The following is a 14733-nucleotide window of genomic DNA, read 5'->3' as shown; positions in this document are numbered from 1 at the left end:
CCTTGTTATTCTTCAAGGTAGCATAATATTCCATTCTGTGTATGTACCACAGATTGTTTATCTATTCTTCAGTTGATGGGCACTTTGGCTCTCTCCATCTTTTTGCTATTGTAAATAGTACAGCTATGAACATTGGTGTGCATATATCTACTCATGTTATTGCTCGTATTCTTTGTGGGTAAATACCAAGTAGAGGAATTACTGGATCATACAGTATTTCTCTTTCCAACCTTCTAAGGAAGCTCCATATTGCTTTCCAGAGAGGTTGGACCATTGTGCAGTCCCACCAGCAATGCAGGAGTGTCCCAGTCTCTCCGCATCCCCACTGGCATTTATAGTCCTCTACTTTTTTGATCTTTGCTGTTATTGCTGGTTTGAGATGTTATCTCATTGTTGTTTGATTTGCATCTGTCTAAGGGCTAGTGATCATGAGCATTTCTTCATATGTTTGTTGGCTGCCCGGATCTCCTCCTTGGTGAAGTGTCTGTTCATGTCTTGTGCCCATGTTTTAATTGGGTTATTTTTCTTTTTCTTGTAGAGTTTTTGTCGTTTCCTATATATTTTAGAAATAAGTCCCTTATCTGATGTGTCTTTGCCAAAGATGCACATAAGTTTTTAATTTTTAGTATGCCCGACTCATCTATTTCGTCTACTTTTGTTTGTGTAGATTTCAAAATCTTTTGTAGTCTGTGTATTCACTGAATTAGTGCCCTCACATTTGTCCCTATTTTTCCATTAATGTCCTTCATAATTTTGGGATTCACATTAAGGTCTTTAATCCATTTTGAGTTGGTTTTTGTATACGGTGTGAGGTGAAGGTCTTGGTTCAATCTTTTGCACATCGCATTCTAGTTCAGCCAGCACCATCTATTGAGGAGACTATCTCTTCCTCATGCAATATATTTAGGTGTTTTGTGAAAATTCAGTTGGCTGTTTTTAATGGGTTAATTTCTGAATTCTCGATCCCATTCCATTGATCTTTTTAGTGGATTAATTTCTGGATTCTCGATTCCATTCCATTGATCTGTGTATCTTTCATTGTACCAGTACCAGGCTGCTTTGACCACTGTAGCCATGTAGTAAATTTTGAAGTAGGGGAGTGAGAGGCCTCCAACCTTATTCTTCTTAAGCAGTGCTCCGCTTATTCTGGGTCTCTTTCCTTTCCATATAAAGTTTGTGTTTTTTTCCATCTCTTTGAAGAATGTTGTTGGAATCTGAATTGGGATTGCATTATATGTGTAAATTGCTTTGGGTAGTACTTACATTTTCACAATGTTAAGTCTTCCTATCCACGAGCATGGTACATTCTTCCATTTTTGTAGGTCTCTTTTGGTTTCTTGTAGTAGTTCTCTTTGTATAAGTCCTTTTTTTCTCTGGTTATGTTTATTCCTAGATATTTCATCCTTTGGGTGGCTATTGTAAATGGTATTTCTTTCCTAATGTCCTTTTCAATGCTGTCATTTTTGGTATAGAGGAATCCAACTGATTTTTGTATGCTGATCGTATATGCTGCCACTTTGCTGAATCTTCCAATGAGGTCTAGCAGCACTTTACTAAGTCTTTGGGGTTTTCTACGTATAGGATCATATCATTTGCAAATAGAGAGAGTTTTACTTCCTCTTTGCCAATTTGGATGCCTTTACTTTCCCTGGCTTGCCATATAGCTCTTGCTAAAACTTCCAGCACAATATTGAATAGGAGTGGTGACAAAGGGCATCCTTGTCTAGTTCCTATTTGCAGAGGGAAGGCTTTCAGTTTCTCTCCATTGAGAGTAATGTAAACTGTTGGATTTGTATATATGCTCTTAATTTTGTTGAGGAATTTCCCTTCAATTCCTATTTTGTTGAGTGTTTTTATCAAGAATGGATGTTGGATTTTGTCAAATGCCTTTTCTGCATCAATCTGTATGATCATGTGGTTCTTTTCTTTTTTCTTATTTATATGGTCGATAACGTTGATCATTTTTCTAATGTTGAACCATCCTTGAATCCCTGATATGCATCCCACTTGATCATGATGTGTTGCTGGATTCTGTTGGCTAGGATTTTGTTGAGAATTTTTTCATCTATGTTCATGATTGATATTGGTCTATAATTTTCTTTCTTATTGATGTCCTTCTCTGGTTTCGGTATGAGGGTTATGCTTGCTTCTTAAAATGTATTAGGAAGTTTTCCATTCTCCTCTATCTTCTGGAATAATGTGAGTAGAACTGGTGACAGCTCTTTACTGAATGTTTGGTAGAACGCACCAGTGTGGCTATTTGAGCCTGGACTTTTTTTGGTTGGGAGTCTTTTGATGTCCTGATCAATTTCATTTTTTCTTATAGGTGTGTTCATGTTTTCTACTTCACTGTGTGTAAGTTTAGGTAGGTTGTGCTTATCTAATAATGTACCCATCACTTCTAAGTTTTCAAATTTGTTGGAGTACAACTCTTCATAGTATTCTGTTATCATCCTTTTGATTTCCTTTGGTTCCATTGTGACATCGCCCATGTGGATTCTCCAACTTTTCTTTTGTTAGGTTTGCCAACGGTCTGTCAATTTTGTTAATCCTTTCAAAGAACTAACTTCTTATCCTGCTGGTTTTTTCTATAGTTTTTCTATTTTCTATCTCATATACTTCAGTTCTAATCTTTATTATTTCTTTGCTTTTAGGTGGCTGTAGATTCCCTCTGTTGGTCTGTTTCTATTTGTTTTAGATGCTGTGTTAATGTGCTAATTTTGGTTCTTTTTTATTTTGGGATGTGTGTGTTGATTGCATTAAATTGTCCTCTCAGCACTGCTTTCACAGTGTCCCAATTTGGTATGTTGTGTTTTCGTTCTCATTTTTTTCTAGGAACTTTGTGAATTCACGTTTAATTTTTTCTATTACCCAGTCACTTTTCAGCGGGGTGTTATTCAGTTTCCAGGTATTTAACTTGATTCTCTTGGTCTTCCTATTGTTGATTTCTAATTTGATAGCATTGTGGTCTGAGTAGATGCTTTGTAGTATTTTGATATTTGTAAAGTTATGGAGATTTGTTTTGTGGCCTAAAACATGGTCTATACGGAGAATGTTCCATGTGCACTGGAAAAGAATGTGTATTGTGCAGTTGTTGAGTTGAATGCTCTGTACATATCTATGAGGTCCAGTTGGCTGATTGTGTTCGTTAGTTCTGTGTCTTTGTCGAATTGCTTTCTGGTTATTCTATCCATTTTTGAAAGCAGTGTATTAAAATCACCCACTATTATTGTAGATTCATTTATTTCTTTCTTCAAATCTATTAGAGTTTGCTTTATATATTTTGGAGCTCTTTCATTGGGAGCATAGATATCTATTATGGTTATATCATCTTGTTCAATTGTCCCTTTTATCATGACATAATGTCCATCTTTATCTATTATGCTATTTTTTAATTTATCAGAGAGTAGTACTGCCACTCCTGTTCGTTTTTTAATGCAATTAACTTGGTATATTTTTTTGCATCCTTTGACTTTTAATCTGTTTTTGTCTGTGTGTGTGAGATGTGTCTCTTGTAGACAGCATATTGAAGAATCTTGTTTTCTTATCCGTTCTGCCACTCTATGTCTCTTAACAGGTACATTTAATCCATTTACATTCAGTGTAATTATCTATAGGTATTGAGTAATTGCTGCCATTATGTTTGTTTTTTTTGTGGTGTTGCTGCTTTCTTTGCTCTGTGTGTCTTCCTTTGTTGAGTTCATAATTTTTGTGTTCTTTCTTGTGAGTTTCCTCATAGTTTTAATGTTTCCTTGTTCTTCTTGGATTTTCATTCTCTTGGTATGTTGGGAAGTGTTAATTTTCTTTGAGGTTGCCTTAAATTCCATTAACTTTTCACTCCATTTAGTGCAGTCTATTTTATCCTGTAATCTACCTGCCCTTCTTACCATCTGGTCTCTGTTCTTACATGTTTAACTTCTTTTACATTGCAATTGTGGTGTTCATAGACTACCTCCAAGATTCTCTGAGTTTGTTCTTATTGTTTTGCTCTGTTCTTGATCTTCCTTCTTGTGATTTAATCCTTGGAGGTGCTGTCACATATGTCAATCTCTGGTTGTTGTCTGTTCTTGTTGGCTCTCAATCCACAGAACTCCCTTTAGGATGTTTTGTAGCTCAGGGTTGGCTTTAGTAAAACACCTTAGCTTCTTTTTATCCTAGAATGTTTTGATTACACCATCATATTTGATTGATAGCTTTGCTGGATAAAGGATTTTTGGTTGGAAATTTTTTTCTTTCTGGCTTTTATCTATGTTTCCCTATTGCCTTCTTGCTTGCATGGTTTCTGCTGAGAGAGCTGAGCTTACTCTGACTTGCTTGCCTTTTTAATGTGACACTTCTCTTTTCCCTAGCTGTTTTCAGGGGTGTTTCCTTATCTTTGATTTTGGAGAGCTTGATTATGATATGTTGCGATGATTTTCTTTTGTTGTCTATCCTTCCTGCGGTTCGTTGAGCTTGAATGTTTATTTTTTCACTTTTAAGTATATTTGAGACATTTTCTTTCAGCAGTTATTCAACTATTTCCTCTGTGAACTTGTGTGATTCTTCTTGTTCTGGAATGCTGATAATTCTTAAGTTATTCCTCTTAATGTTGTCCAACATGAATCTTAGACCTTCTTCAGATTTTTTCATCCTTTTTTGTGTTTGCTCTTCTATCTTAGTGGTATTGAGAGATTTGTCTTCCAGCTCACTGGTTCTACCTTCCATCTCGTCTATTCTACTCCTTTCAGAGTATTGTCTAGTTATGATGTTCTATTATTGATCATTTGGACCTCTTTCTGTAGGTTTTGAATTGTTTCCAATGCTGTATCTTATTTGATTGTTCTTGTAGCACTTTCCTGACTTCTTCCTTATTTTTCTCATCTCCATTGTAAAGTGTTTTGAAACATTTTATAATCATATTTTGAATTCCTTCTCAGGCATTTCCAAGGCCTGCCCTCCTTCCAGAATGGAATCCAGGTCTACCTCTAGGTCATTTGACTCAGGCATTTTATCTTGTTTCTGGACATGTGCTGATTTGATCATCTGCTTTTGCTTCTTGGACATGTTTAGTGTTTGTCTGTGGCCTTAATACTTAATCAAGTATGTGTTTTGGTATTTTTTTATGCTTTCAGATTGTTTCCAGGAAGATGTGATCAGGATGTGGGCTTCCCTTTTCACTCTTCTTATTGCTTAACTCAGAGTGACTTTCACAGGTGCTGTCTGTCTCCCTGGTATATGGTAGTTGGTATTTGTTTTTGCCTGGGTTTTGGTGTTTTATCAAGTGTGATTGTAGCTTGACCATGTGGCAGCAGTTGCTGACTCTTCTTGGGTAATATAGGGAGAGAGTAGAAGGGGGAGCATAAAACAGCAAAACTGCACCAGCAGAAAAAAAAAACACAAGAAAAACCCAAAACACAACAACAAAAACTAGACTGAATACTGCCGTCTATAAGCACAGAAAAGGGAGAGGTGGGAGAGAAGGGGGAAAAAAATCTGTAGCCTAATATGAGTATGACTTTGATGTCCTCTCTTCAGCTTCTTGCTTTCAATGCTGCCTAGGGGATTTCAAGATGCCACTGTTGTTATGCTATACCTCAAGCTTTAATTTAATTTTCGGCCTGTTTTGTTTTAAAACTCTCTTTCCAGCTCTACTGCCCTGTCCTGCTCTTTCCCATACTTAAAAATAAACCCACAAAAAACGTTCAGGGACTGCTCTTAGGCTGAGTATCTATGCACATGCATGGCAGAAGAACCCACCAGTAGTGAGGGTGGGGGGTGTCCACTCGTTCATGCTCCCCCTCTAGTCACCAGAATGGAGGTACACAAACAGTGGGGGTTCCAGTGACTAGATACAAAAAAAAAAAAAAAAGAAAATCAGAACAGAGCAAAACTGACAAAGTGTATTGTCCACAGGAACCAAGTTTCCTGTGCCATTTTTCTGTGGTGTTTCTGCTCCCCTGTTTGGTCTTGCCATTTGGTCTCACCCAAGATGTCTATTCCGGGCCTCTGAGCCCAGTAGATTAAGAAGTATGCCAATTTTTACTTTAGCTTCAAATTCTGGTAGCTATAAGCCTTCAAACTTTTAAAATAATCCTAGCTCTGTGGTACTGAGTTTTGGAACTCTGCCCTGGATCTGCTTTGCCTGCTATTCTGTGGCATGGCTGATGGCGAACTTCACTGCACCTCCACCCTAGCCGCTATCAAGCTCTCACTGCCTACCTGTGCTTTTTTAATTGTGTGGATCATGACAAGCTGTAGACAACATTGCAAAGAGTGAGTCTCCTGGAACACATAATTGTGCTCATGAGGATCCTGTATATAGACTAAGATACAGTTGTTTGAACAGAACAAGGGAACACCGAATAGTTCAAAATTAGGACATGTACGTGCCAAGGCTGTAGTCTTTCGCCATATTATGCTGAAATCTGTATGCTGTGCAGATAATCCAAGAAGCTGGATTATATGAAAAAAAAATGGTATCAGGTTTGGAGGAAGACTCATTAACAAGCTAAGATATGCAAATTATGCAACTTTGCTTGCTGAAAACAAAGAGGACTTAAAATACTGATGAAGATGAAAGACTACAGCCTTTATTATGAGTTGCATCTCAATGTAAAGAAGACAAAAATCCTCACCACTGGAACAATAAACAACATCCATATAAAAGGAGAAAAGATTGAAGCTGTCAAAGACTTCATTTTGCTTGGATCTACTGTGAATACACATGGAAGCAGCAGTCAAGCAATCAAGCAACATATTTGCATTAGGCAAATCTGCTGCACAAAACCTCATTAAAGTATTCAAGAGTAAAGATGTCAGTTTTAGAACTAAGTTGTGCCTGACCCAAACCATAATATTTTCTTTTTTATTATTTATTTTTTTAAAGTTTTTATTGTGATAGGTTACATTGGAGAACATCAGGTTTACATCGTATTTCATTTCATTGTAATGATTACAGTTCCCTCTGTGCATCATTCAACAGTATTTGATTTTATTCCCTTTATTATTATTATTATTTGATGTACACAAAAACACTTAGGAGTATATAGTTATTTAAACAACCAAAAGCCACATTCTGCAAGCCTGTCTCCTGGCTGCTAGCACTAAGTCCCTCTCTTTCCATGAGTCTACAGTCCTTAGGTACTCTATCTCTCCATGTCATTATCTCTGCTTCCATCTCCCACATTCTGCTCATGGCTCATGCTCTTCTCCCTTAATGGTCCTATTGTCCTCTGTTCCTGGAATGTAAGATTAACCACTAACCCCTTTATGTTACAAAACTTCTACCTTTACAGTTGTGATAATCCTAATTCAACATGATAGCAATTACTCACTACTGAAGCTGTAGTTCAATAGCTTCAGATGCATAGGAAAGTTGAACAGTGAATAAGGAAGACATTAGATGAATTGATGCATTTCTGTTATGGTATTGTAGGAGAATATTAAAAATACCATGAACTGCCAAAAGAACAAATAGATCTGTGTTGGAAGAAGTACAGACTACTCCTTTGAAGCCAGGATGGCCAGACTTCATTCTCATACTTTGTACATAATATCAGGAGAGACCAGTTCCTGGAGAAGGATATCATGATTAGAAAAGTGGAGCATCAGAGAAAAAGAGGAAGGCCTCCAATAAGATGGATTGGCAGAGTGGCAGCAGCAGTGGGATAAACCATAGCAATGATTGTGATGTTGATCTAGGACTGGGCAGTGTTTCATTCTGTTGTGTATAGGGTTGCTATGATTCAATACTGACTCGATGGCACTTAACAACAACATCCATAAGCAAAGGTCCAGTCCTTTAAATTGTAGCTATTTATGCTTACTTCCTGTATCAAACTTCTTTATTTTCATCTGGATGAGTTCTAATCAGCAAGCCATCCAAGCAAGATCAAATGGGTACTATCTATAAGCCTAGGAGTTTTCACACACCTTCCCTGACTTCACACCAGCTGGCCACTTCATTCTCAACTTCATCAGAAAACAAAAACAAAAACAAATAGCGCTGTAATCACTGCTTGAGTCAAATAGATGGCAAATTAGTAGATGAAAATTTGAGGAGAAACAGGATGTTTATATAGTCTTAAAGTATCTTTCCCTAGATATTTATTAAACACAAAGGGAAAAATAGTCACTTTACAATTATGTACAGTAACTTAACCAAGTGATAAAGATTAACCTCATTGATTGTCTTAGGTTAGATTGTCTCAAGAAAAAAAACCAGTGAAGCTTATATATGTATATACAAAGAGAGGCTTATATTAAAGAACTAGCTCACACAGTTGTAGTGGTGAGACAGTCTCAAGTCCATAGATTAGATGTCAGGCTGGAGGCTTCAGACTCACACAGCTGGCAGGTAAGGCAACAGGCAGGTCAGACGGCAGGCAGGTCAGACAGGTAAGATGATAGGATTCTGATGACTCCCAGGATCCACAGGCAATAGAGCAGGCTACAAGCTTAAGTCCAAATAACTAGAGGTTGGATGATAAGTCAATAGAAAGCAGTAAGCTTTGTTCAAGTGTTCACTATATTGGAAACAGGCCACATTCCTAAGGAAACTTCCTTTTAATTAATTAGCTGCTCATCATAGAGGTGATTACATCTCATCATAGAGGTGATTACATTGCATTAGCTCTCATCATGGACAATGACTACATCTCAACTGCCAAACCATTTAGAATACCGGCCTAGCAAAGGGGACAAAAACCTTAATTATCACAATCTACCCCTTGTGAAAGTGGTACGTGTATACATCTCCTTAAACCATACATAAGTTCTAAATAAAGGAAATTATAAAGCCATAATTGTGCCTAACGTGATCTATCTAACATGTACAGCTGAAAACGTACTCACTCCATTTACATCTTATATTTTATAAGTGAATAAAACAAAAATATTTGCTGCACGCATACAAGAAAAAATAGTCATGACAATTACAGTCCTCATTGCCACAACTGATCATATAACTGTAACTGGTATTCCACCTTCTTCTACTACCCGTTCCGCATTCCTTTTGCCCTCAACAGGCACCCCAGCAGGTCATGTTTTTTTGCCTGGTTGGGTGACCCAAACTTTCATTTCTGAAAGGCCTGCATCATTAGAAATCATTCTGAAATTGGCTTTCTGTAATTTACCAATGACTTTAATCTCAGGACACAATAGTACTAAGAGATATCCTAAGACATCTGCTGGATTACACACACATTCATCTTTACCTCATGCAATATCAATCCAATTTCCCCTCAGTACTCAAGATCAATCACACCATCCAATACAGTAACTCCCTTCTTTGCCTGTTGGTCCAGAGGTATGAGGAGCACAAAGTGGCTAGGAGGCATTCTATTTCAATGAGACCATTTTTATGTCTTCAGGTGGGTTTATTCCTCCCTTTGGAACTAATACTTCTAGAATCAAAAAGGATGGGGTCACAGGGAAAGGAAGCCAAACATTTTGTAGGTGGATCACTGGGCATAACAGTGAGTGACACCACTCCCATTTCCATCTCTTGGTTCCTGAACCCATGAATCCTGGCTACTAAAGAAAGAGTACTATATGGGACAATGGTTTAGAGCTTATACAATCCCCTAGAGAACATTGTCTTAACCTTCCAAGGAATTGTCACATAGCTAGCACTATAATTATGTCTTTAAAAAGGCCATTCCATCTTTCTTTCATGCCAGCTGCTTCAGGATGATAGGGAACGTGGTAAGACCAGTGAATCCCATGAGCATATAGGCCCATTGCCATACTTCATTTGCTGTGAAGTGAGTTCCTTGATCCAAGGTGATGCTATGATAGATAAGGCATTCTTAAAGTTCACAAATGGTGTTTTGGAAGAAGCATCGAGTGCAGAAAGGTCAAGTCCATATCCAGAGTAAGCTAGATACTTTCTCTAAGTTCTTGTTTCAGTAACATCATTGCCCTTTCCATGAAGGAAGTGGTCTGATGAAATCAACCTGCTACCATTCTCCCTAAAAAATGGTTCCATATCAAGAACTGTGTTGATCTCTGTAGTCAGAGTCACTCAACAGCCAATTCATCCTTAATGAGTGGATGTCCATGCTACTGAGCATGTAAATAGCTTCCATCCCTGCTACCATAGCCACTTTTTTAATGAGCCCATTGGGAAATGACAGGAATGACTGGAGAAGAGGATGATTGGTTTACACAGAATGTGTCATCTTCTTTTTTTTTTAAATGTTCATTCTTATTTTTTCTCTTTCTTTTAAGTTTTATTGTGAATTATGTGTTAGTTTACATGGGTGAACATTATCTTTACAGTCATCCTATCATATTTTGTTTCATTGCAATGATCACAGTCCCCTGCATGCATCATCAAACAACCAAAAGGTACGCCCGCACAGGCCTGCCCCCCAGCTGCCAGCACACAGCCCCTCTCCTTCCCTGAGTCCAGAGTCCCCAGCCGCTCCTTCTGTTCATGTCATGAACTCTGCCTGCATCCCTAGTGTTACTGCCTCCCTGGACAGGGTCTCACACTTCCCTTTTCTCCCTTGATGGTTCCAAGGATCTTTGCTTCTGGACTGCAAAATCAGTCACTCCCCTCCTTTTGTTACCAAACATTTACATTTATCTTTCCAGCACTCACTGTCAGATCTGATAGCAATCATTCCCTATTGAACTACAGGAGTCCTTTCCCCCTCACCTTTTATCAGTCCCACCCAGACAGGTTGGAAACAATTCAGTGGAGCTACTTATCTTTCCCTGTATCCTCTGAAGCTAGGTTCCCTATTGAAAGCTTGTAAGCCTTTGAAGTCCACCCATTTTGGGTAGTCAATGTCTTAAGTTCCCCATCCCTGTCGACCCTGTGTACCAAAGGGGTGGTAATGATCTTCACTGTAGAAATTTGTCTCCTCCATTGTCATACTGCATCCACAAGCAGAGGTCAAGTAATCCACTTGTAGTGGGTTACTCTTTCCCCTCCCCTTATTTCTTCCTCTAGTCATATTCTGATCATCCAGCCATTGATGCCAGGTCAAACGGGTACTATCTGCAAGTGTGGTGTACTTGTGCATCTCCCCTCACTTCATATCAGCTGGATGATTCACACTCTGTTCTATTCCTCTAGGGCCATGTCCCTGCCCCTGGGCCCACATGTCCCTAGGTCTTGTCGTACTGCTGGTTAAACCAGGTCTCAATCCATGTTAGCAGGAGTCTGTTGAATGTAGTCAGACTTAGTTCATAACTTCATTGTTATTTTTCCCCCACTTCCCCTTATTGGTGACCAACGTGGTCAGCAACAGGACTATATGCTTGCTAGTATATTCCATTTGAGTTTCAGTCTTGGAAGGGGGTTTGCCTTGAGGGGACCTGACCACTTGCCTTGATGGCTCCCTGGAGAACAACTTTGTTGTTCTTGTAGTAGTCAATTGGACTGCTGTTATTGTTTTTGATTTTTCCTCTGGTCTTTCTTTCAAGAAGTATCTTCTGTTCTTCTAGCTGCTCCAGACTGGTCTGCTTGTCCTTTCAAGTGGAAATGTCCCACCTCATAAGATTCTGGATGGAGATCAGGATTCCATCTATGATCTTGTGCAATGCAAAGGCTCTGCAGGGAGCCTCCTTCACTGGGCAAGGTCTAGCCCAATTGTAGGTATTCTAATCAGGTATAGGCTGAAGATGGACTTACAAGCATCTTCTGGTGATGTTTCTGGCTAGTCCTTTCTCTTCCCTTCAAGTGTCTAGTTTACAATAGTAGGCAAGGGAAACGAAGATTCAAAAGACAGCCAAGCATCTTAACATCATTTCCCTATTTTTACCCATTCAAACTATGCCTCCATCTTTGTATCCATGAGCCCTGTTGTTCCACGGTTGTGTTTACATCGTTATTTACTTCTGTCCTATGTAGCCCATATAAACCTGCCTAGCTATTCTCCCATCCGCCTTGTTTTTCATTTCCCCTTCTAGTGTATGCCCCGCCCCCCAGCATGCAAACTATCCTGTGTCTGTTCTCTACCATGTGCTCCACTATACTGTGCCTATTCCCTACCCTGTGCTCCACATTCCCCTCCCTCCCCTCACCCCACCACATACACCCCAGTAACCAACAAAAAAATTAAAAACTTAAATAAATAAAACTTTTTTTTTTTTTTTACATCTTTTAGTGTGGGTGCTTTTTCTTAATCTTTTACAATAATGGTCCTGTGCTGTTTTGTGACTTTTGTGACTGAGCAATTTCACTCAGCATAATGTCCTCAAGGTTCATCCATGTTATGCGGTGGCTTGCTGCTTCCTTGTTATTCTTCAGGGTAGCATAATATTCCATTGTGTGTATGTACCAAAATTTGTTTATCCATTCTTCCACTGATGGACACTTAGGCTGTATCCATCTTTTTGCAATTGTAAATAGTGCTGCTATGAACATTGATATGCATATATCTACTAGTGTTATGGCTCGTATTTCTTGTGGATTAATATCAAGTAGAGGAATTGATGGATCGTAAGGTATCTCTATTTCCAGCCTTCTGAGGAAGTGCCATATTGTTTTCCAGAGGGGTTGGACCAATTTGCAATCCCACCAGCAATTTAGGAGGGTCCCAGTTTGTCCACAACCTCACCAACATTTATTGTCCTCTATTTTTTTTTTTTTTATCTTTGCTGTTATTGCTGGTGTGAGATGATATCTCATTGTTGTTTTGATTTGCATCTCTCTAAAAGAGCTCTGGTAGCGTAATGGTTACGAATCAGGCTGCGAACCACAAGGTCAGCAGTTCGAAACTACCAGCTGTTCCACGGGAAAGATGAGGTTTTCTGCTTCTTTAAAGATTTACAGCCTCGGAAACCCTGTACAGGGTCGCTATGAGTTGGAACCGACTCCACAGCATGAAAAAACAACAATGGCTAGTGATCATGAACATTTCTTCATATGTTTGTTGGTTGCCTGGATCTCCTCCTTGGTGAAGTGTCTGTTCATGTCATGTGCTCATTTTTTAATTTGGTTATTTTACTTTTTCTTGTAGAGGTGTTTAGGTTCCTATATATTTTGGATATGAGTCCTTGTCTGATGTGTCATTGCAAAATATATTTTCCCGTTCAGTGGGCTACCTTTTTACTCTTTTGGTGAAGTATTTTGATGTACATAAGTTTTTAATTTTTAGTATGTCCCGTTCATCTATTTTGTCTACTTTTGTTTGTGTAATTTTCAAAATGTTTGGTAGTCTGTGTATGCCCTATATTAGAGCTCTCACATTTGTCCCTAATTTTTTATTGATGTCCTTTGTAATTCTGGTATTCACATTTAGGTTTTTAATCTATACTGAGTTGGTTTTTCTATAAGCCGTGAGGTGAAGGTCTTGTTTCGGTCTTTTTCATATCACTTTCCAATTCTGCCACCACCATTTGTTGAAGAGACTATCTCCTCCCCAAAACTTAGATATTTAGTTGAAAATCAGTTGGCTGTATGTGAATGGGTTAATTTCTGGATTCTCAATTCTGTTCTGTTAATCAGTGTATCTTTTATTAAACCAGTACCAGGCTGTTTTGACCACTGTAGCCACATAGTAAATTTTGAAATCAGGGAGTGAGAGGCTCCCACCTTGTTCTTCTTAAGCAGTGCTTTGCTTATCCAGGGTTTCTTTCCATTCCATATAAAGTTTGTAATTTTTCTCTCTATCTCATAGAAGAATATCTTTGCAATCTGGATTGGGATTATATTATATGTGTAAATTGCTTTGGGTAATATTGACATTTTCACAATGTTAAGAATATACCATCCAGGAGCATGGCATATTCTTCCTTTTCTGTTTTTGTTTTTTAATGTATTCTTCCATTTTTGTAAGTGTCTTTTGGTTTCTTGTAGTAGTGGTCTATAGTTTTCTTTGTATAGGTCCTTTGTTTCTCTGGCTACATTTATTCCTAGATATTTCATCCTTTGGGTGACTACTGTAAATGGTATTGTTAGCCTAATGTCCTTTTCAGCACTGCCGTTATTGGTATAGAGAAATCCAACTGATTTTTGTATGCTGATCTTATACTCTGCCCATTTGCTGACTCCTCCAATGAAGTCTAGTAACTTTTTTACTAAGTCTTTAGGGTTTTCTATATATAGGATCATATCATCTGCAAATTGAGAGAGTTTTACTTCCTCTTTGCCAATTCATATGCCTTTTATTTCCCTATCTTACCGTATAGTTCTGGCTAAGACTTCCAGCACAATATTGAATAGGAGTGGTGACAAAGGGCATCCTTGTCTGATTCCTGTTCACAGAGGGAAGGCTTTTAGTTTCTCTCCATTGAGAGTAATATTGGCTGTTGGTTTTGTATATATGCTCTTGATTATGTTGAGGAATTTCCCTTCAATTCCTACTTTGTTGAGTGTTTTTATCAGGAATGGATGTTGGATTTTGTCAAATGCCTTTTCTGAATCAATCGATATGATCATGTGGGGGTTTTTTCTTGTTTCTTTGGCGGAGTACATTGATTGTTTGCTAATGTTGAAGCATCCTTACATCCCTGATATGAATCTCACTTGGTCATGATGTTTTTTTGTTTTGTTTTGTTTTTATGTGCTGTTGGCTAGGATTTTGTTGAGAATTTTTGCATCTATGTTCTTGAGGGATATTGGTCTATACTTTTCTTTCTTAGTGATGTCCTTCCCTGGTTTGGGTATGAGGGTTATGCTTGCTTCATAAAATGTCTTAGGAAGTTTTTCATCCTCCTCTATATTCTGAAGTAATTTTGAGTAGAATTGGTGACACCTCTTCCCTGAATGTCTGGTAGAACTCACCAGTGAAGCCATCT

General features: G+C 38.3%; 1 protein-coding gene across 1 annotated transcript in view; it reads left to right on the top strand.

The window, feature by feature from the left end:
• Positions 1-14733, top strand: part of PHKA1 (phosphorylase kinase, alpha 1 (muscle)) — a 436562-nt gene that overhangs the window by 78850 nt on the left and 342979 nt on the right. The window lies entirely within an intron of this gene.

The sequence above is a fragment of the Chrysochloris asiatica genome, unplaced genomic scaffold (assembly GCF_000296735.1).
Source record: "Chrysochloris asiatica unplaced genomic scaffold, ChrAsi1.0 scaffold00239, whole genome shotgun sequence".
NCBI lineage: Eukaryota > Metazoa > Chordata > Mammalia > Afrosoricida > Chrysochloridae > Chrysochloris > Chrysochloris asiatica.
Note: the sequence above shows the minus strand (reverse complement) of the source record. Positions and strands in the feature narration are given on the sequence as shown.